Raw genomic sequence first — 23,962 nt, forward strand, 5'->3', positions numbered from 1 at the left:
CTTGCAGGCCTGGTTCCTGCAGCGTTAGAGTTTGGAGGCTACGACATACCGGCCGACTGCAGAGAGGTTCTTGCAAAGGCCAGGGTGTCCTCAACTCTTAAATGCTATGGACACAAATGGAAGAGGTTCTCCTTCTGGTGCCACGCACAGAAGATTAACCCTCTACGGATTACGGCTCCCCAGGTACTGCCGTACCTTCTGACGCTGGCCAAGGCTGGACTGGCGCACGCGTCCATCAAGATTCATCTTGCTGCGATCTCCCGATACACCAGAACCACGGGGCGGACGTCTTTGTGGTCTCATCGTCTGGTGAAAGAATTCATGAAGGGACTGTTCAGATCGTTCCCGCCGGTGAAGGCTCCGGCCCCGGCGTGGGAGTTCAACGTGGTGCTGACCAAGCTCATGGGACCTCCGTTTGAGCCTCTGCACTCGGCTCCGTTGAAGTTCTTGTCGTGGAAAACAGCGTTTCTTGTGGCCATCACCTCCGCACGGAGAGTGGGAGAGATCCAGGCCCTTTCCTGCAAGCCCCCGTACTTGACTTTTCACGACACGAGGGTAGTGCTCAGGACGCACCCCTCCTTCATGCCCAAGGTGCTGTCGGACTTCCACCTCAACGAACCCTTGGTGTTGCCTGTTTTCTTCCCGTCGCCTTCGTCGCCGGCCGAGAGGACTTTGCACTCGCTGGATGTGGCTAGAGCGCTGAGGTTCTACGTGGACCGCACGAAGTGTTTTCGGAAGAAGTCACAACTTTTTGTGAACTTTGGACCCGTCAATCAGGGGAAGGCTCTCTCGAAGGCCTCCATTTCCAGATGGCTCTCCGGCTGTATCATGTACTGTCATCGGTTGGCAAACCGACCGCTGCCTGGCTGTCCGAGAGCCCATTCCACCAGAGCGATCGCAGCTACCACGGCGTTCCTATCTGGTGTGCCCTTGCTGGACATCTGCAGGGCTGCTACGTGGAGGTCGACGCACACCTTCACGAAATTCTACTGCGTCGAATGGGGTTCCAGGGAGGAGTCCAGGGTCGGCCAAGCAGTGTTGCGCAACCTGTTCGCCTAGGGTGAGCCTGGTGAGGAGGTAAGAATTGGTTAATGTTGAGTTTGATGTAATGCTTAATGTTGAGCCTTTGCCACCTCCCGTGGTTGTGCATGTGTGTACTGCTATGTATTCTCTTATTCATGAGCATGTGAATCCATGCCAGACCCATGCTGGAGAACAACAGTTACAGGTAAGTAACTTCTTCCTTCTCCTGCCACCACCTGTTCCAGCTGCACCCAATGCTTCATGCTACCCCCTTCCCCATTCCGCTACAACCCACAACTGCACCACCTGAAAGAACTTTGCTACATTTGGGCACTCCCCCCATCCCCCGGCTGTTTAGGTTTGTATAGCACATCCCTCCTAATATACAGCTTAGATTACACTAGTGGAACATGGTGTGTTTAGAAACATAACAGTTTTATTCTGTTTAAAATACTGACTAAAATCAAAACAGACATATGACAAATTGACACAGTATAGGGTAGTACATAAGTGCGTGACAGAAAGACAATGCATGACCTTTGTATGTGAACATGAAACCAATTCTGGGTATTTCACATTGCAAAATGCATTTCTAAGAAGTTTTTTAAGTCACAGTTAAGTGCATGACTCATAGTGAGATTTCTCTATCAATTTGTCATATGTCTGTTTTGATTTTAGTCAGTATTGTTATCAGAATAAAACGGTTATGTTTCTAAACACACTGTGTTCCACTAGTGTAATCCAATGTTCTTCCACTAGACTCTAGATAGATTTTGACATACGCCCAGCGCTTGAAAGGCGAGGTAGCCTTGACTAATTTTCTCCTCCTTTACTGTCATACCCTCAAGAGTCAGGCCCCCCGTTATCAAAAAAGAGGGCAACCCAGCCTTTTGTTTTTTGACCTCTGCGTCGAGACTCCAAGAAGAAGAGAGACTTGGACACAGAAGATCCTGAACTGGGAAAATAGGACTGTATCCTCGTGTCACAGAAGCAGGAGTGTGTGCTTTGCTCAAGTGACCCGCCTTGTCCCGTGCTGAAAATGTATTGAAGGGAAGCCAACGGCACGAGCCTCCATACATAATATTTTGTGAACACTTTCTTTTCATGAACACTACCCGACATTGTTTGTAAATTAGTGGAAAGGATTGTCAATAGTTTTTTTTTTAGTATAGGCCCTTTTATTTTGTCAAGACTCAATTAGGACTACATTATTATTTGATGGTCGTAGCTTGCTCTCATCTGTAGATTTAGGTTTAGATAGGCGTTTATCACACTCTTGTGCAAATTCAATAAACACCCTTGAACTGTGGTCACTTGTCTGTCTTACTGTTGATGCCATGCCTTCCTTACAACCCCTCTTTAACACTTTCCAAAAAGGTTAATGGCAAACGCCTTGAACAGGTATAAAAGTCTAGGAAGCACGTTCATTTTGACAATTGCTATCCAACCTAACAATGAGACATATAGGCACCTCCATCTTTGCAAATCTTTCCTGATGTGATCCAGTAGTAGGGGATAGTTAGCCATATATAGCGCTTGGATGCTCAGGGTTCACTCCCAGGTATCTCACCATTCTCCTGGCCCAGCGAAACGGGCTTTTAAGGTGTTCCTCCTCCCTCAGTCCTACCGACAAATTTTCTCATCTCAGATTTAGAAAAATATACCCATGAAAATTTAGTAATTTCCCCCATAATCTCTGGCAGTGACTGTGTTGGGTTGGCCACCATGAGCATGACGTTGTCCACAAACAGCCATATCTTGTGCTGGGATTTGGCCAATGCGTCACCCCCTGTATCGCAGCATTGCCTCTTATTTATTGTGTGAAAGACTTCATCACCATAGCGAATAAGAGGGGGGACAAGGGACACTCTGCTTGGTTCCTCTGGCAATAGGGAAGGACCTAGTGAGCCTGCCATTGATCTTCACTCTAGCCAACGGGTTCTGTTAGTTAGCCTGTATCATCCTTGAGAAATATGGCCCTGATCCCATCATCTGCAGCACTTTAAACCCCCAATGGACTCTATCAAAAGCCTTCTCGCCATCGAGTGCCAAGAGAAGCGCAAGGACCTTGGAACCTACGATATCCGTTTCATCCACAATATGTAGTATTCTCCTACTATTATCAAACATCGTCTTCCACTGACTGAAGCCGACTGGTCTTGTGCGACCAGATCAGGTAGAACCCCCTTGAGGCTCCCTGCACAGATTCTCGTGTGTATCTTGGCGTCCAGATTGATAAGTGTAATCAGCCTGTAAGAGGAGCATAACTGCACATCCTTGCCTGGCCTGGCTTTGGCATCAGGGAAATAAGGGCCATAGATATCCATAGTTATCAATATTTTACCCCTTTTGCAGAACCCGTTAGATAACCCTGCCAAAGTATCTCCTAATTGTTTACTAAAGGTCTAAACTATTGCCATAAGGCCATCCGCTCCCGGACTTGTATGCTGTTTCAGCCTGCCGATAGCCTTCCAGACCTCCTCCCTTTTTATCGGTGCCTCCAAAAATTCCCTCTGCTCACCTGACCTCTTCGGTCCCATCCAGTACCCCAGATATGCTTCCTGCTCTTGTTCCTCACATGGCTCTTCATGGTATAACTCTGCAAAGAAGTCCTCCGTTACCCGTCTCTAGCCCCCATCCAACATTCGCACTTGTTATCCGAACGCCCACCGCCCCCCTCTCCCCGGGTCCCGCAGACCCATTATAAAATGTGTCTGTTCACTTACTCTCAGCTTTCTCGCTAGAATATTTCCCACTTTGGTCCTGTGTTGATAGAAAGGCTGTTTACATCTTAATATTGTGCTCTTTGCCAACATATTGACCAGCTCTCTGTTGCCCTTTCAAGTGCTCCAGCTGGCTAGATGTGCCGACTGCTTATGCGCTGCTTTTACCCTCCCTATCGCTTCCTCCAACTCCTTCTCCTCCCTCCTCCACACTTCCCTCAGATCCTTCAAGAGTGATTATATAGTTTTTGATATGATCTTTGAATCCATCCCACCTCTCCCCTCCTGTAATCTGAGTCCCTGGCTCCAAGTAATTACCCATCTCCCCCGCAATCAGGTTTCTGGTCCCTTTATCTCTCAGTAAATAGTCCTCCTGCCTTCAAGCTATATCCCTTCTCTTGATGGCCCCCTCCTCCCATTCCAGTGCCACCAGGGCGTGGTTCTAGAGTGTGATAGACCCTGTGGTAGTGTTGTGGTGCACCGTTAATATCCCTTGCGTTGTTAAAATGTAATCTATCCTCAAGTACGTTTTATGTATGGAGGAGTAAAATGACTAGTCCCTCTCTTGTGGCTGTGCTATCTTCCAAACATCCATCAAGCCCATCCCAGCCATTTGGTCCCGCAGTTGCTTCGACAGCGCCCTTGACGCATGCTCCCCTACCCCTCCAGACCTGTCCCACCTCGGGTCAAAAGCCAGGTTGTAATCTCCCACGACCATCCACTCCCCTCACCAAATACTTCCAACTCACCCAGCCAGGCATCTAAAAAGTTTTCCTGCCCCTGGTTGGGCATGTGTATGTCTGCTCTTTCATTTTTCCCTTCACCATTATGAACCTTCCCAAGGGTTCCCTTCTGGTCTGCACCCCCTCCAGTGCGTTGTCTCTGTGCAACTAAATTGCAACCCCTGCCCATTTGTTCTTAGTATGCGCATGAAACTGGGCAGGTTCTTCCCTACTATATAATCTCTTTGCATCTTCCCTCTTGAGATGGGTTTCCTACAGCATACAGTATGGATCTCACCTCTTAGCAATATCCCTTAAACTGAACCTTTTGTTCGGGCTATCTAGCCCCCTGACATTCTGCAATTCTAAATCAAGGTTCACCGTTTTTGAGTTGTAAGCTCCTGCCCCCTCACCAACTCTCCCCACTTGACCTTCACCTCCCGACCCCCTCACCAGCCCATTCCCCCAGAAGCTAATCCATCATTCTACTAGACCAGACCCCTCCTGTTAACATTTTAAGTGTCCCTGGAACCTCCGTCCAGGGTCTTGGCATGACCCCCCATCTGCAAACTGACTCCAGCTTAGTCTGCTATCCCTCCCCAACCAAAGTGCTCAACGCCCCCGCAAACCCATCATATAACCATCACAACACATGCATAAAATTAACTTTTAAGTGCTACTTTGTTGTGGGCTACACTAGCACCCTCTGAGCCACGATTCTCTTTGCCCCCCAGCGACTAGAGGACATCAGTCTGCAATCGCCTCCTCCTGGTGGCTGCACTGTCACGACTTTTTCTTGGCCTTCGTAGTCCACCCCTCCTGGCTTGGTCCAGGCCGTCTCTGTGACCCCTCACTGGCTGCCTCCTCCTCCCGCCACCCATCCCCATTGTCTTCAATCCCTCCTCCAGACGGTCTATGACCTTCTCCTCATTTCCCAGCCTGACGTGCAACTTTGTCGGAAAGAGCTATCGATATTTCATGTTTTTCCTTTGTGCTCTCTGCGACCACTCTGAACGCTCTCCATCTAGCCAAAGTTACCTGCCCCAAGTCATAAAATAGCTGGACCTCTCTGCCTCTAGTGCGCACCATGCCCCGCTTCCTGGCTGCTGCCATTATCTTCTGCTTGTCCTTGAAATTGTGCAGCTTCACCAGGACTTCCTGCAGACATACTCCTGGGTTGTTCCTCCGTCTATCCAGCCGGTGGGTGCACTCTGTCTCTGCCCAGCTTCCGTCTCTGACGGTTGGCCACCAGGTCCACAAATAGCTCTATGACAGTCATCTAGGTCCGTCCCCTCTGCTCTTTCATTCAGGTCCTTACTCCTAATGTTCCCCCTCCTGAACCTGTTATCCAAATCTGCGCACTTTTCCATCAGCACCAATATTCTCTCCTCTGCTACACGTGCTTATTGTTGTAAATCGGGGATCTTCTCCACTGCTGCCGCTAGTTGGCCTTTCACGTCCATTACCCTCTCCTCCAGGTCCTCGAGATCCTTCCTGTTCACCGCTACGTCTTGTGACAGTTCTTGTTTGATGAGCTCTGCCTTAACAGTATCTGGAATTTCACTTTTAAATCTGCCCATTACAGAGTCCCAAGTCCTCCCTTCTGAGCAGCATTTCTTCAGCTCCCCCTTCTCCTGAGACACATCTGATCGTCGATTGCTTGGTGGCGCGCACCAGCAGCCCTGCTCTCGGTTCTCTATTTTTCTCTACATGTCCCCTCTTCTTCGGTCCCGTTCAAATATTGCTCACTTGTCTATGGGATATGCGGAAACCCTCCGGCAGTCAGTGGTGCATTCACCTGGCCGCCCATTATCACTGGCTTCACCTGCCTCTCCGACCTGTATGACTTTAAAAAGCCATTTAGGCACACTCCTCCAGCCCAGATAATGTGCCATATTCGAGGTCCACAAGTGTCATTGAATGCACCTCTTTGCGCTGAGTAGTAGGGAGCAGAGCTGGCCCCACAGCCTCCAGGTTAGCTCCCATGGACCTGCCTCAATCTCAGTACCCTCCCGGGCCTGGCACTGTTCAACCACTTGCAAATACAGTTTCATGACATCGGTTTATTGAAAGAGCCCAGTTTCACATTGACATCACAGTGAGTTAATGCCATTCATATAAAAGGTAGTTGGGAATCTAGGTTGGTGACTAGGCCACACTATTTATTGATTTTTCTGTTAACTAAAAGAAAATGCGCTGTCAAGCAGCGTCTGAGCATCATTTTGGAAGTCCCGTAAACTGGATAAGGCATCTCTGGAAATGGGCTACTGCACAACCAGATTTAATAGCGATTGCCAGGCAGCCTAGAGAAGGGGTTTATGATGCACAATATGCCATAGGTTCTCTCATTCTCTGGCGTATCATTCTTATGCCACTGTTTTCTTTGTATGCTAGGGAGTGAGATGATGGCTGTTTTTTTTGTTTTTTCTTGGAGCGGACCTTAGCGAGTAACTGGGAGATGCCACCAGACCTGGGCTACCTCTAAAGGGATGCCTACTAGCATGGACTTGATGCAGAATCTGCCAACTCTAATTATCTAGGCTGATAATTATCATACAGTGTGGTGGCTGAGGTCTGAGGAAGAACAGTACTCTGGTTTCTCTTGTTAGCATTCTTTCAATTGCAGAGGGAAAGGGGAAGTATTTGGGTATAATAGTTCCTCATAACCTTGTTTACTTGAGAGTGAGGAGTAGAAAAGGGGGTGATGAATCATAGGCTATGATGTACTGTTTTCATTTAATTGATTCTGTGATACTTTTTATAAATGAAATGACTATTAGAACCATTTTTGAACTTATATACTTATCAAACATTTAGTAATGTGTGCCTTTCTACAATCCTCTAACTGCTTTTATGATGTATGCATAAATCATTAAAGGTCGTCTATGGGGTGTCTTTGACGTACATGTATGCATGCACATGTATTTGGAGGACAAACTACAACAGCGAGATCAGACTTCGGGCTGCCGGATGCTGATCTTTCTTGGTATCTTAAGTCATCAAAATATAGACAAAAAGGTTGAGAACTACAACCACTAAAGAAAATGCAGTGTGTTTATAGGCATATAAAAGACTTTAAAATCAGTCCCTTTAATGGTGTTGAAAAGATTATATTGCTGGGCTACAGGGGCAGTTGCCATCATGCATTTCTGCTGTTACATTTCAAAATCAATTAAATAACATGTTAGTAATCATATTGACTGTTCTATAAAGGTCATGGGATGAACAATTAAAACATGGCAATCATGAAGAAACACATATATTGTAATTACTATACTGTTGGATTGTGCAGTTTACAATGCATGCTTGGAAAAACAACACCAAGCCTCCTGGGAGAACTGTATTGATAGTGCCCCATTTGTTGCTAAGAGGTTGAGTCGTCGATCAAACACTTCTGGATTAATTTAAAATATAATATTCTTTCTAGATAGACGATCTAAGAGCTGAACTAGAAGACCCTTGGATAATCATCTGCGGGGAACTGAATGTTGACTGTTTGTATATCTTAAGGAGGGATGAAAAGTCTCTCCTCAAAACCGAAAAGAACACTTGCACCCGGAAGCAGTTGGAAGAAACCACGAATAGAGATATACGAATGGTCAATGGGCAGGTGAAGGGTGATCTGACGGGGGCAAAAACATGGTCCTCCACTCGAGCAAGTGCCACGATTGACTACTACTTTGTAGATGGACCAACTTTCCACAGGGTGACCTCCCTGAAGGTCCTGCTGGCCTTGCAGAGGGACCATAGTCCTCTAATTCTAAACTACCTGAGGCCAACCGATAAAGTGTGCACCAACAGTGATGAAAATCATTGGCCGTGTAAGGTAAGCCTAAAGAACGGATGAAACAGGCTAAGGATTGACTCAAAATCGCTCCCGGCCCTAAAAAAGGCCATGTGTAAATGGCAACTAGCCCCTGAACAAGGAGTGGATTATGAATCGTGCCTTTTCTTATTCAGAGAAACACCCTGGAAAAGGAGCATGGCCCTGCTAAAGAGTAAGCATGTCTTTGATGAAGGTATCACAGAGAAAAAGAAAAAACTGGCAAGGGACCTCAGACTATTAGACGGTCTCCCTCGCATTATAAGTGTGGAGAAGAGGGTCCGAAAACAACAGTACCGGAACTGGGTGAAGTCGTGTATAGCTTCTCTATATCAAACAGGCTCCGAACATATGCTGATGGCCCTGAACAACAAAAATGCCTAATTCGTTTGGTCTATTGTGAATGGCAAAGACAAATACCCTGGAGCCTTACAGCTAAATCCAATCCAAGAATCCTGCTGGGTGGAGCACTTTGAACTGATCTATGGCCAAAACATTCCTCTAAAATCTATAATTGAAGAAAGTCCGTAGTCTAAACCCTGGGTCATAGATTTTCATAGAGAAGAAATAAAAATCATCATCATCTCGAAAGCCAGCTTGTCAAGGGCACTGGGCCCTGACGGCATGCCAAATGTCATATTGAAGGTCCCCCTGGAGCTTTAGACAGATTTCTGCTTTGCCCTGTTCAGCAGAATCAATCACGATCATTTCCAGCTTCATGGAAAAGGGCAGTGGTGGTTCCAGTTTTTTTTAACAATGAGACAGAGCGAAACCAGAAAAAACTGCTGCCCAATCTCACTGTTGGACGTGCTCTGGAAAATCTATGCAGGAATTACTACTCAAATGTATGAAAGAGTGGATAATTATCTTTGGCAACTTCGACCCCAGACAAACTGGCTTTGTAGAAAATTTAGACTGTGGGTTGAACCTCCTTTTAATCAGCCTCCTAAAAATGAAGACCCTAAAAGGAAAAGAAAATCTCATTGTAGCCTGTATTGACATGGAGGTATCGTTTGATGGAGACGACAAACTTCCTTTGGTCAAAAATGGAAGGAAAAGGCTGCCCCAAAGATCTTTTAGCAGCTATCAAAGCATTACACACAGGAACATCGCTGCAGATTCGATTAGACAGGGCAGGAAATCTAACTAAAGAAATATTAACTAGAAGGGGCCTGAAACAAGGGTGTCCGCCTGGCATAGTTTTTGTACAACCTTTATATCATGGACATGAAAGAAATGCTTGACCCTAGTAGATCTTTCTCCCCAAGGATCAATGGTCAGCCGGTGGGCCATCTATTATATGCGGTCGACCTAGTTATGTTGGACAGAAAGCCAATAGGTCTCCAACGGAAACTGGACCCTCTCCAGGCCTACGTGGAACAGAATGACCAAAAAGTCAACATCGGCAAATCCGAGATCCTGGAAATTAAAAATCTGCGTGCAAAAGCAAGAAAATCCTTTGGATGGTGCTTAGGCAACCTGAAAATAAAAACCACAAAATCCACAAAGTATTTAGGCATAATAATCAGCTCAGACAGTGGCGAAAAACCTTGGATTGACAATTTGAGGATCAAAATTAACCAACTCACTGCGGAAGCCTTGATAAGAGGGAGAAAGTTTGGTAAATTCTCGCTTCAACCTATTATCAATTTCTGCAATCAGAAGGTGGTGCCTACCATGACTTATGCAGTAGAAGCAGAATTGGGACTGCCCTGGGAAACATGGGGAAAGCTTGAAGGAATATTCTAGAAGCAAGTGCTGAGATTACCAAAATTAGAAACGAACTGGGCCTATACGCACTGCATTATCGAATCATCTGGAAATCTTTGACAACCTTCCGCAAACCGGTGGACCCTTCCTGCCCCCCGCAGAATAGAGTCATCAAAATTGAGGATGAAGGAATGACCTTTTGGCCTCTATCCATTTGGAGAGACAAATGTGTGGAAATTCTGGCAAACTGCCATATTACTGTTGAATCCTTAGGTTTCAACCCAAAGAAGACAAAGATTGCACTCATGTGCGCAGACTGGTCAGAAACTGAGACAAGACGCGCAACGTCAAAGAGCTGCACTTGCTCAGAACTCTTGACAGCTACCCTAACATCACCCCAAACTATTTGATAAAATCGCCATCCCAAACATAGAGATCTGATTCTGAGATTCAGGCTGAATGTTCTAAGAATGAAAGAAATCTTATTCAAGTATGGAATAACAAGAGACAACAGATGTTGGTTCATTGGATCACAAGAAGTCACTGCAGCATCTGACCCTATTCTGTAAAGATTTAACATCACAAAGAACCAGACTTCGAGGGGATTGGGTCCTCCAACGTATTCCATATCTATGATAGTAATCACCACAGCTGTGCTGCATTGGAAAATGTTCTGCGTCAATGACGTCGATACGCTGTCCTCGAGGGCCTCCGTTGAGCCGACGTCACCGGTTGTTCTAAGTAGGGAGCGCGACGCCCGTAGCCTCAGTTCTGGTTTTTTCAGCGAACGTGTTCGCTTCGGAGATCTCGGCGCACCTCGGTTCTTCTGAGTCCTGTTCTTTCGGTTCTTCGAACCTGTTTGTTGTAAAGATTTCCATGATGTCTTCTTCTTCCACTCCGCGTCCGGGTTTTAAGAAGTGTCGGGACTGCGGGTCCAAGATTTCGTTGACGGACTCGCACGACGCCTGCCTCTTGTGCCTCGGGTGACTGTGTAGACTGCCAGTTGCTTACATCGAAGGCCTTGCAGGAGCGTAAGAAGAACCTCTCTGTAGGTAAGGTGGCCAAGCCCCAGAAGTCGAGATCTGCTGGGCTTTCGACTGACGATTTGAGGGGCGACTCTCTGCATCGTCGGCGTAAGTCCGGAGGGGTCTCGGTCCAGTAGTAGATCCCGCCATTCCTCTGCCTCTTCGAGGCACTCACGGAAGCGCTGGCATCGGTCGCCTTCGCTGTCCTCGTCCGAGGACTCCGCCCGTCGGTGGGTGGCTTGTCCCAACAAGCATTCCACGCCTGCGGAATGGGATTCATTCCGACAGGAGATGGCGATTTTTCAGTCGGAGGGCTCCGGTTCATCCGCGCCGGCGAAAGATGCCGGCCGTGACCGTGCTAGACACCACTCGCACGCCTTCGGGCTTGAGCGGTAGTCGCGATCACCGGGCACCTTCGAGGTCCCAGTCGGACAAGCATGGTCACTCTAGACATGCCCGTTCCAGGTCCCTGTCCTCGATGCCCTCGAGACCATCGGAGCCTGTGAGGTCTTCGAAGAAGACTTCGGCGCCGAGGTTGTCGAGGGACGCTCTCGAGGCTCCGCCTCAGAGGACGCCGTCGACACCATCAGCGCCCAGGCTGTCGAAGGACACGCTCTAGGCTCCACCCTCGAGGGCGATGTCGAAGCCGTCGGTGCCACGTCCGACGTCGACGCTGATTCCATTGACGCCTTTCGAGGCTGCTTTGTCGGAGGTGCCCCGTGGCACCGTGGAACCCCCTAGAAAGGCTCTGGCCAAGGCTAAACATGTCTTTGTCCCTTTTTCTGTGTCATCATTCCAGCCTCTGGAGTATATTTCTGAGGTGGATGAAGGGTCTGAGGAAGGTATGGTGCCTGACGAGATTTTGTCTGGTCATGGCCAGATTGAAGACCTGCGTCAGTCGTTGCACGACGCCAGTGGTCTGGACACCTGTCACACTCACCTGATTCCCACGGAGGCGCAGGTCTGGCTTAGAGTGCTGATGCTTCTTCAATGGTGAAGCGCAGGACTCTGAAGATGGACAGGAAGGGCCCCTCCACTCTGGCTTTCCTGGCTCGCAGGAATATTCCCCTGTGCGTGAAAAGGGAGTATTACCTACTGACGGAATAATGCTCAAGCCTCCCACTCCCTTCCAACCCTCCACAATACCCTTCCACAATTCCTTGTGAAGTCTCACCTTAGGGTCTGGAAGGATGAGTTCTCCATCCTGCTTCTGATGCAGGGGCGCGTTGAAACCCAGTTACTTCACTGGATTGAGGTTTGATGGGAGTTCAAAATAAGCTTGACTATTCAGGTGAGGCGTTGTAAGAGTTCTGTTGCAAGTTCAAAAGGTCAAGCTTAATAATAATGTTCATTGTCTTTTTGCAGCAAGCGCTAATGCTTATGTCTTTTTCCCCTTAGAGGCCGGGGTACGGAATGCCGGAGATATGGCGCCGACCCGAAGTGAAACGTGCAGTTCCAGTAAATGACAGGTAAATTCTGGATGAGCGTTCAGGTAATGTCTTTGCATTCGCTCATTCAATGTCTGTCTTTTTTCCCCATAGGGGCCGGGGTCCGGAATGCCAGGAAGCGGCAGGACCCGAAATGAAATGGAAATGACCCAACAAGTAAGTCTTAGAAGGAAACTGAGCCTTTCCTATTCCCTTCCTTCTCTCACCTTGTTTTCTTGTCTTTTTCTCTCTAGGCTCAGGGAAGTGGGTGCGGATCCGGATGATCGCTGCTGAAGATGGAGGCGCCCAGGAAAGGCGAGTGAAATGCAGCGCTGCAGCGATCGAAGCGAAATGCTTTTAAAATGATGTCTTCCCTTTCAGGATCGTCGGTGTGATGTCTCCGTGATGCAGCTTTAGCAGGTAAGGTTTTCTTTCTCCCCAATTCTCTCTTATCTCCCCTTGCAGGCGACCCAGGATGCTGACAGGCGTGGCTGAAGTCCAGATACAGGAGCTGACACGGTGAGCGTCCAGCTGCGAGGAGCAGAACAACGCGAAACATGAGTTGCTGATCGGGCGTGGTTTAAATAGCTTTGGAAGAAGTTCCAGATATGTATCCTTCCCCGACCACACCCAGGTGGAAAGTAGTCCCACAGGTAAAGTAGTTCCATTCAGGCCTCAAGAGGGCCTGGATGTAGCAGCATGGTCTGCATCAGGTAAGTGCACATTAAAACACTTGAACACATGTCTAGCTTTATGAGCCTGGCGCCTAAGGCGCCAGGACAGGGGTCTAACATGAGCCTGGCGCCAGGGCTGTGTCCAAAGGGCCCCAGCTTGGGCCCGCTGGCACTTCCCTGGGGGGGAATGATGCCTGCCTCTGGGGTTGCTGGGTCGGACCTGGCTCCTTGGAGGTAGTCATCATGACAACACCTCTCTGGAGGTGGAGTTCTGTAGGCCTGAGCCTGGCACCCATGCCGAGTCCTCGTACCGGCGCCTTATGTCAAGGGTTACGGATGCCTTGGGGTGGTCTGCGCCACCAGAGGATTTTCTGCAGGATGACCTGACGGATATCCTCAACCAAGGTCCACCAACTGACCCGGTACTGCCATTCCATATGGCCTTGCAGAGAAGGGTGGCGGCAGCTTGGACTGCTCCGGAGAGTCTCCCGGCAGTGAGCAGGTCTTTGCCGTGAAAATACCACCCAGCCAGTAGCCACCCCCGCCACATGACCACGCACCCCACTCCGGAGAGTTTGGTGGTGCAGGTGGCTACGGCCCCAGCAAAGCAGGCGTCCTATCCTACCATCCCTCCTGGTAGGGACGACAAGCGTTTTGATGGCTGGGCGAACAAAGTGTTTTCTTCAGGGGGTATGCCTTTGCAGGCAGCCAGCTCCGTGTGTGTCTTATCACGTTTCACACACACTCTGTGGAACTGTATTTCGTTAGCGGCTGAACATATTCCCGAATGGGAGGAACGGGATGGTTTTCTTGCTATTGTACAGGATGGCAAGGATGCCATGTGTGAGTCCATTCAGTCGGGTCTGGACATGGCAGATTGTGTCAGCCGGTCCATGGCGCGGAGTACCGTAATATGCATGTTAGCGTGGTTGCAGAAGTCGGGGTTTGCTCTGGATGTGCAAGCCAGGCTCCTCAACATGCCCTTTGATGGTGAACATCTTTTTGGCAGCAAGGCTGACGAGAGCCTTGAGAGGTTGCAGACCTCAAAAGCTGCAGCGAAGTCGTTGGGCGCTGCAGTTCGCCAACCTTCACCTTTTCGTCCTAGGGGACCGCAATGGAGGGGAGGTTCCTTTCGATATTACTCGTCCTTTAGTAAATCGAGAGGAGCTAAAAGTCAAAGGGGTCACCGTAGGTGCACCAGAGGTGGAAAACGGGGTACTCGAGGTGCCAAAGCCGCACGGGCAGTTGCCTCTTTGCCCTCGGGCACTGCCGCAGCCGCTTCAGCTCAGTCATGAGGCCATGTCCCATGGTTCAGCGGTTGGAGGAAGGCTGGCGCAGCATCTTGTAGAGTGGCTTGCCATTACTTCAGATGTGTGGGTTCTGGAGATCATAGCCCATGGCTACTGTCTTCCTTTCTGGCAGAGGCCTCATGACAATCCACCAGGGAATCTCTCTTTGAAGAGTCCGGATCCGCTCCTTGCGCAGGAAACACAATCCCTGCTGGAGAAAGGCGCCATAGAACTGGTGCCTGTAGCGGAGAGGAACAAGGGATGGTATTCCCCTTATTTTTTGATTTCGAAGAAAGACTGGGGATTGAGACCCATCATGGACTTGCGCAGTTTGAACAAGCTCCTCAGGAAGGACAAGTTCACGATGGTTACTCTTTCTCAAGTCCCCCAAGCCCTTCAACTTCAGGACTGGTTGGTGTCTCTCGACCTCACGTACGCTTACTTTCATGTGCCGATCCATCCCAAGCACAGGAGGTACCTGAGGTTCGCGGTTGGCGACTCGCACTTTAAGTTTCCGGTCCTGCCGTTCGGATTGAACTCCGCCTGAGGGTCTTCACCAAGCTCATGCTGGTGGTGGCAGCGTATCTCAGGAAAGTGGGGATTCACGTCTACCCCTACCTGGACGATTCGTTGATCAGGGCGCGCTCTCCCGAGCAAGTCCTGGATCATCTGTCTGTCACCTGCCACTCCCTTCACAATCTGGGCTTCTCCCTCAACTTAAAGAAGTCCCACTTGACGCCAACTCAGCGGCTCCAGTACATCGGAGCAGTGCTTGACATGTCCCTGGGGCAGTGTTCTCCTCCCCAGGTGAGGGCTCATCACATTCAGCAGATGGTGCACAAGTTTCAACACGCTGAGACTCTCCCGGCGTTCGAGTTCTTGAGGTTGCTCGGCCTCATGGCATCCTTCATTCTTCTGGTGCCAGAGGCCAGGTTGCAGATGAGATCTCTGCAATGGGCTCTCAAGATGCAGTGTTCACAGTCCTCCGGCAGGATGTCGGACCCTGTTCTGGTGCCGCCCTCGGTCGCCCAAGACCTTCTGTGGTGGGCCGTCGATGGCAATCTGATGAAGGGGGCTCCATTTTGGCTACCCTGGCCAGAGGTGACAATCATGACGGACGCATCCCTCACGGGATGGGGAGCTCATGCCAACGAGTTGACAGTCAGCGGTCGTTGGTCTCCGTCGGAGTCCAGACTCCATATCAATCGCTTGGAGCTGAGGGCCGTCGGGCTTGCCCTGACGGCTTTTCTGCCGACTGTGCGAGGGAAGAATGTCCTGATCCTGATGGACAACACAGTGGCCATGCACTACCTCAACAAAAAGGGGGGGGCAGGGTCACTTCCTCTGTGCAGGGAGGCGATGCAGCTCTGGTTCTGGGCCATCCAGCAAGAAGTTTCGATCTCGGCAGTTCATCTGGCCGGAGACGAAAACGAGACGGCGGATGCTCTGAGCAGGCAGAGCGCGATCTCTCTCACGAGTGGGAGCTGGTTTAGGAGATTCTCCTGGAGATCTTCTCCCTTTGGGGGACCCCTCAAGTGGATCTCTTCGCCTCCAGTGTCAACCGGAAGAGTGAAAGGTTCTGCTCGCAGGAATTTCCTCCAAGAGGAGCCTTAGGAGACACGTTTGTGGTGGAGTGGTCCTTCCAACTGCTGTACGTGTTTCCTCCAGTCCCCATCATCCCGCAAGTGCTGCGGAGGTTACGGAGATTTGGTTCCCAGATGATCCTCATTGCTCCAGCATGGGCTCGGAGGACGTGGTACCCGGACCTTCTCGACTTGTCCATCTGCCCTCCACGTCGTCTTCCCTACCGAGACGATCTGCTCTCACGGGAGGGGGATCAGGTTCTCCATACAGAGGTCAGGTCCCTCAACCTTCACGCTTGGCTTCTGAAAGGTTGAGGTGTAAGGATTGGGACCTTCCTGAAGACGTGATGGAGGTGTTGCTTTCAGCCAGACGTCCCGCAACCAAGTCCTTGTACCGTTGGCGTTGGAGAAAGTTCTGCGACTGGTGCAGGGTTAAGAATGTGGATTCTTTTTCATGTGACATTCCTGTGGTTCTGTCTTTTTTGCTTTTGTTAGCCCACAAGGGCCTGCAAGTGGGTACCATTAAAGTTTACCTGGCGGCGCTGTCTATATTTAAGCGTTCCTCTGAGGAGTGTTCTTATTTCAAAATTCCTTTAATTTCTCAGTTTCTCAAAGGACTCACTAATGTGTTTCCACCGTCACCTTTCCAGGTGCCTGGTTGGGTTTTGAACCTTGTTCTGAAATTACTAATGGGTGCTCCTTTTGAGCCTTTACATTCTTGTCCTTTCAGACTGTTGAACCTTAAAACTGTATTTTTAGTTGCGGTCACTTCCGCTCGCAGAGTGAGTGAGTTGCAGGCACTTACAGTTAAGCCACCCTTCACTGTTTCATAAGGACAGGGTTGTCCTTAGAGTTCGTCCTTCCTTTCTTCCGAAAGTGGTGTCGGAATTTCATTTAAACCAGAAGGTTGTTCTTCCGGCATTTTATCCTCCTCCACATCCTGGTAAGGAAGAAGAGGGGCTCCATAGGTTGGATCCTTGGAGAGCTTTAAGTTTCTACATTTCACGTATGTCCCGGGTCAGAGTGGACGATCAGCTCTTTATTGGTTACGCTGGAAGGCGTTTCGGACAAGCTGTTATTAAGCAGACTTTGTCTAGATGGATTATCTTGGCAATTTCTGAATGTTACCGCTTGGCAGGTAAGGACCCTCCGGTAGGCTTACGGGCCCATTTGACTAGGGGTATGGCTGCCTCTACTGCCCTGCAGAGGGGTGTTCCTATTCGTAACATCTGTGAAGCAGCCACGTGGGCTTCGGTCCATACTTTTGTACGACACTACTCCCTAGAGTAGGGAGCCAAATGAGAAGCTTTTAAAATGATTAGTTTTCATCTCTTGGCTAATGGTCAGGGAACAAACGGAAAAATACAAGTTTGTGTTTTAATGAAATGCTTAATAAACATTTTTTTTTAATGGTTTTTTTTGTAAGATGGCTTCGTCAAAACCTACATTTGTATCTAATTGGATAAATGTAAAAGAATTGCTAACTCTTTTTTTAAAAAAAAAAATTATTGATTACATTTTGTTTTTGATGCTTACGCATCCTTACAAAATTATAAAATAGTTCACTTCAATTTCATTCACAAAAGAAAAACATCTTTACCTACATTCACTATACATTTTGTGAAAAGAGAAACCAGAAAATTACAAATATCTACATTAAGCATAGCATACAGAAAAGAACATCCAAAATTGATTATTCAATAAAAATATGATTATCATTTTACATAAAAACATTTCATAATTCACAAAAACAAATAGGTTCAAGGAAAAACCTCTTATGACAGAGCCAATCATACGCATAAACCTTGGAACTCTAGGTCGCTTCATCGATGGATAAGGCTGCCTCGATAATTTTCACTAGACGTAGTCGCTAAAATTATTGAATTACAATAGCCCCACATATAACGTGACCATATTAATTCCCTTCCAAAAAATTGCTAACTCTTACATGAAGCACTAGAATAGACATGCTATTGTTTTGTGTTGTAGAACTAGAATGTGAAAACACCTAGAGGGGGAGATAAATCCTCGTTGAAGGGGGGGGGGTGGAGTTATCAATTTAAAGTGAGGATGCAAAAGACTTGTGAATGAAGTTTCAAGACCCTATAAACGAGATCAAGAATACGTTAATAATGGTAATCTACAGGTGCAAGTTCGACAACACCCCCCTTTTCAGATCCGCCAGAGTGCTTGGGGACCACTCCGGTGGTGACAGTGCACGGTACCAATACCTTTAACATTAACACCGGGGCCCAATTGTAGATCTTGGCTGCATCAGAAGTCCACGTGGAGCCGCTCTAAATGCTGGAATGCGGTCGCCTGGGCGGTCAGGGTGCTCGTGAAACAAGTTGGAAGGCAAGCACTCCATTGTGTAGACACGCACTCATCAGTACACTCACGCACTCATCAGTACACTCGTGGTTGCCTTGGGAGGCTCCCGAAACCTGAGCTAAGTACCCAGCCATGCTTGACTTAAATGAACTGAAGTATGTTTCTTCATATGGGTGTTATGTTGCGCTCTATATATCATTGGTATGATCTCAAAGCTCTGTTAGGTTGAACACCCTCAGGGACTGCATTCCAGGTCAGTAGAGAGAGGTGTCATAGGATGAGTGGGTGCGCCAATTATGTGTGCATTTGATGTAATTGCCAGATGGTAGCTGCATCCTAGCGTTAGGTGTGGCGGTGAAGATATCAGTTGAATGTGTGCAGTCTGATGGGTGGACACACAAGCTGGGTTCTGGATGCGTTAGGCCTGAAGGACGCTTATGTGCGCACCTAGGCCGGTATTGTCATGGGATAGCTGCGTTTTATTACATTGAAGAGGTATTTCATGGGGTAATGCTCGTATGTCAACAGCTAGGCCAAATTTATCAGGGGTATAGCTGCATTCTAATTGTGTGATGGTGTAGAGTAGAGAGTAAGCATAATTCTATGGGATGGGAGTGTTTGCGTGGGTATATGAACCAATGCAGAAGGAGCTATTTCTGGGTTGAAGTTACTGATAATATTTTATTCTATCCCAGTGTGGCACTTGCTGATATTTACCATCCTGTCTAGATGTGAAGCAGGCCAATGTTCACAATTCTAACTAAGTGTGGCATTGCTAACATTCACAATTCTAAGGTAAGGTAAGGTAAGGTAATGTTGAGTGGCAGGGTTTTCCGGAGTAGAGTAATTGCTCTACTCCCCACCCATGCCACACATACTTTGATGGTTGCTGCTGGTTGACGGCTGGTCGCTGGCTTCCCCTGTGGACACCTGCACACCCGATCAGGAGCCGCCTCTGAAGGAGCCACCATTTGCCTCAGGGTCCTTAGCCGCAGGGGTTGCCGTCCTGGGAAGGTGGTATAAAAGTGCCAATGTGCCCAATCAGGGGAGGCGAGAGAGAAGGGAGGATGGGAGCGAGGGACGGAGCAAGGGAGGGAGGAAGGGAAGCGGAGAAGTGGAGGGGAACAGGGACTGCAGGAAGGGGCAGGGTGTTCCAACCACGGAAGATTATACAAAAATCGGAGGTCCAGGGGGGTCTTCAGTTGCCTCACCTCCCCTACAGCGCATGCTGGAAATGCAGCAAGCAGGGAGCAGGCTCGAGGTAGGCCGTGGAAAGGCAGATCTTTCCAGCCAATCAGGGGAGGTGGGAGGGCAGGAAGGCGGGATTTGGTATTAGGAAGTGGGAGAGGAAGGAAAAGTCGCTATGGGCTGCAAGCGTGGCTGTTGCAGGTAATTTTAAATTCTGGTAAAACCTTAAGTCCAGGAGGATCCAGGGCAGCAACACTCACAGGTGGGTGCAGGAGCAGAGGGAAGGGGCGTGCTACTGCGTGGTCTATTAAGGTTAACAACACATGATGGAAGGCCCAATCAGGGGAATTGGGAGGGCAAGGAGGCGGGAGGAAGGGAAGCGGAGAAGTGGAGGGGAACGGGGACTGCAGGCAGGGGCAGGGGGTCCCAACCACCAAAGATTATACAAAAATCAGAGGCCCATGGGGGGTCTTCATTGGCCTCAACTCACCTGCAGTGCACGGCAAAGTTAAAGAGCTCCATGCTAAGTTTGCATTGCATGCTCTGAAGAAATTAACGTTTGCATTACTAGCATAGGCATGTTTGTGGTCATTATCATGTTTCCAAAATGCAGTTTGTTTTTTTGCAAAGCAGCCAGCATCCTCTATTCAGGGTACGCACATCATTGCACGCTTACTTCTGCACGACCTATTCCTGCCCACACCACTGACACACCAGCCCCAGTCCCGCCCACCCCACTGACAATCCGCCCCCCATTATAATGTATAATAAGGAAAGAAGCATGTTTTGTTCTGCTTACATAAGACGGTGAAAGCTTCAGCTGGAACCACCAGCAACCACTACACTGCCTCTGTCCCTGGACAATCTATTCTACCTTCCCCACCGGGGGCATTTTGATAGCAGGCAAGGTTACAAGTAGCAGGCTAAACCCCACCCACTTTCTCCATGTGGAACAGCAGTGGGACCTGGAAAGTTGAATATCCTCATTTGTGTTGGGGGGGAAGAGTGGGGCAATGGGGGGGGCAGTCCTGTTCCTGGCACCCGTCGGGTAAGCGCTATGATTGCGAGGGCTTGTGTCCCTAGTGTGGTCTAGAGCGCTTGGTGATGGCTCTGGGTACTCGCTGCTATCATTCGGCATTTCTTTAGTTGCTGGTGCCGGTTCACGGAAGACTGTAGGTGTGCAGTGCTGCACAGAAGCTCTCCTGTGGTTTTTGGGTGGTTTCTCACTGTTGATTGGTCACTAGAGCAAACAGAAAACACTTGCAAGCATCTTGTCGAGGAGGTTTAGGCAAGAGACAAAGGCAGACTGCTCATAAAACAAACAGGCACAAGGATGGCAGGAATTTGGGCCCTCTGAACTGCCACGATACACCTGCGGGGTAGGACTAGCTCTGGAGTTCTCCCTAGTAGGCCTCCCAACCCGCCTTGGAGGGGATCCCTTCCACTCTTGATAAAGCCAGATTGCTGGCTTTGTCACATTGGACAGAAGGGCACCATCTCTCAGAGATCATTTTAACACTGTTCCTGGCACGGTATAAATTTCATATCATATCACATGCATAGTTGATTGTATCTGTTTTATTCATTCGCCCTGTATGGATTTGAACGATTTTTGAACTGTTAAGAAAACACTGTAATTGGTTTGAAATATCTTTATACGATTCCTTGTTTCTTGTCTACAGTAAATTTGCAGAATAATACTGATTTACTTGGTCAAATGAAAGTTACGTAGACGCACTTATTCTAAGTTATGTTCCCCTGTACAATTGGTTATGCGAATTAGGGAGTTCCCTTAGAGAGTGCACTACAATTTCCAACCCAGTGTTGGAATTGGTTTGGTATAGGAGCTGATATAGGAGGCTTTAACTGGCTATTTGTTGAAAGAGAACTGAAAATGTTTGAGGATGTATGTAATGCAGTGCCATGCCTTTGCCACAGAGCAATTGAAGTGGTGGTCATTCCAGCGCTGAACTTGCTTCATGGCATGCTCCTATGCACTGGTGATTGGGGGGCGTGTTAGGGTGAATGAGCAGGGGGGTGAAAGAGGCTCGGTGGGGAGGTGGTGGAGGCAGGGTTATGTGGTGGTGCCTCTGTGGGTGGAAATGGTGTGCCGGAAGGGGTGCAGTTGCCGGAAGAACATCGAAGTTGGTGGGAGGAGGTAAATGGCGGGTTGGGCGAAGGGGGTGGGGGTGACACCCCTTCCAAGTGACGACCCAGAATAGCTGTGTGTGGGGAGCCAGGGTTAGCACACATTCATGCTGCAAAGTCGTGTGAAATGGAGAATCACACAACCTTGCAGCATGAAGGGGGGCGTTTGGGGAAGGGAAGCATGACAAATGGAATGTGGTAAAGACCGGGGCAGTTGTTTACTCCACGTGTAGGACATGGTACCATGTAATGCATATTACATATTGTAACAAGGTATTTATATTTGTCAAACAACGTCTACAACCAAGTAACTATCACACAGGCTCATTTGGTTTGCGTACATTTCATAATAGGGTAGTTTGCAGCGATCCCTGGTTGTGGCATGGCATTCTTTAAGTACTAAACCAGTCCTGGAACATCACATCATATTGCAATCTGAAACATGTAACTGTATTTTTTATGTTTATAGGCATACCAAATGCTAAGAAATATAGAGCATGATTAGAGATCTCTATTTCAGCATGTTTTTAAGGAACAGGACGTGCATGAAGTAGTTGGGTGACGAAAGTAAATGTTGTTTATGCAATACTAGTCTTTGCAGGCTTCAGAATGTTCTTATTTGAAAGTTACTTTCCATGCATGTTACAGAGGAGAAAACATGCATTCTGTCAGGGAAATCTGTCATTTTAAGCAGTCCGAATAGCATTTACTTGGGTGATCATAACATGTATCATTTAAATTGTTGTTAATCTGCTGGTGCTCGCTTTGATGCATTGACTTTTACTCCTTTGACAATCCCTCCTAATGATGTTAGTGATTTGCACTGCAATGGCTGCATTGAGACACGCATCTGCTTCCACACACAATTGTTCACAACATAGTGCATCGTAAATCAGACCCTTGAATCACAAAGCAGACCCTCTTTTTCAAACTGCTAAGTTTCTTTCCAAAATGACAATTAGTTAGAGATGCTTGTAGTACTTCAAATATTCTGTTACATCACATGCAAAATGCGTTGCATGCCCTTGTCAAAAATGCAGGTGCCCTTATCACACAGCTTCTTTTGTTGTGTGTTTTGAAAGTTCACTAGTTGAACTTTTTTCCCTTTCGGCTCGGATATCCTTGAGTTCTGAATAAATGGTAGGGGATCAGCTGGTTGAATTGTTTTTTAAAACTATTTATTTGAATATGTACAGTAGTCTAGAAAAGTTCAGACTGGCCTGGTCCACTTGAACATGTAAAGAAAAATGCCCAGACGAAATAAATACCACTTCTCTAATTGCTCAGACCCCTTCCCCTGCCCTAAAACTACATGTATAGTGTGCAGGCCTGTCCTGTCAAGAAATTCTGTGTACACCACTGCTTTGCAGCCCCTCCCTTTTGGCTACCTCACCAGTCAGCGTCCTTGCTCTGTGTAGGGAACGTTGTGGGTACGGCAGAGAAGCCTTCAACAACACCACTTTTCTCCTATCGCTGCCAGAATGTGTTTACTGGGAATGCAGCATGAAGGTGGCGTTGATCGTTGCGATGATGCTTCCAAGCCAGAGGCGGACTTAAGCAGTGACGATAACGAAAAGTATGACCAGGGCTGGCTGCTGGGTCCCTCAGGCCTCTATCTCAGATGGGTCATGCCCCGCTGGTCTCCTAATCAAAGGTGTGAAACATCATTTAAAGCTCTTACTGATTGTCATAAATGAGAGAATGAGTCGACGGCACCTCAGCTCAGTAGAACACGGCAGATCTTTGACATGTAATTCAGGAGCAGGTTCTGTGTTTTGTTGCTTTAACAGTTAATCAATTCTAATATGTGGAAGTAGAATCTATTTGAACATGTATTCAATTTGCAAAGCGCTTCAAATTCTATCATTGGATTTCGTTGGTTTTAACACTAACATAGGGTTTTCGCTTCCTTGCAATTTGACATTGTGCTATTGAGCATCTCGGGTGCTTCTTTAATCCGCACAATGCCTACTAATCCTTTTGCAGATGTGCATTGAATGCCATGTTCTTTGCCACTTTAACATGTGGTATGGAAACAACCCCAACTTCCCAACATGATCACATTATGTGATCCTGGTGAAATCACTTAATCTCACTCTTCCTTTCCATAACTGCAGTGATTGAGCTCAATGTGTCTGATCTGCAAAGTATATCTTGCTCTACGTACATTTCCAACATGCTACTTGTGTCATACATTGCAATTCACAAATAAATCTGATGGGCCATAATAACTATATTCCTTTATATGCAAAATACCCAAGTGTATCTAGTGGGATTGTTTCCTTCCCTCAACTTC

The 23,962-nt window shown here is 48.0% G+C and overlaps 1 protein-coding gene across 1 annotated transcript in view; it reads left to right on the forward strand.

Annotated features, from left to right (window-relative positions):
• Positions 1 to 23,962, forward strand: part of POLQ (DNA polymerase theta) — a 1,553,125-nt gene that overhangs the window by 959,130 nt on the left and 570,033 nt on the right. The gene's annotated exons all lie outside the window — the stretch shown is intronic.

This window comes from Ambystoma mexicanum, chromosome 7p (genome assembly GCF_040938575.1).
Source record: "Ambystoma mexicanum isolate Mex_15411 chromosome 7p, UKY_AmexF1_1, whole genome shotgun sequence".
Lineage (NCBI taxonomy): Eukaryota > Metazoa > Chordata > Amphibia > Caudata > Ambystomatidae > Ambystoma > Ambystoma mexicanum.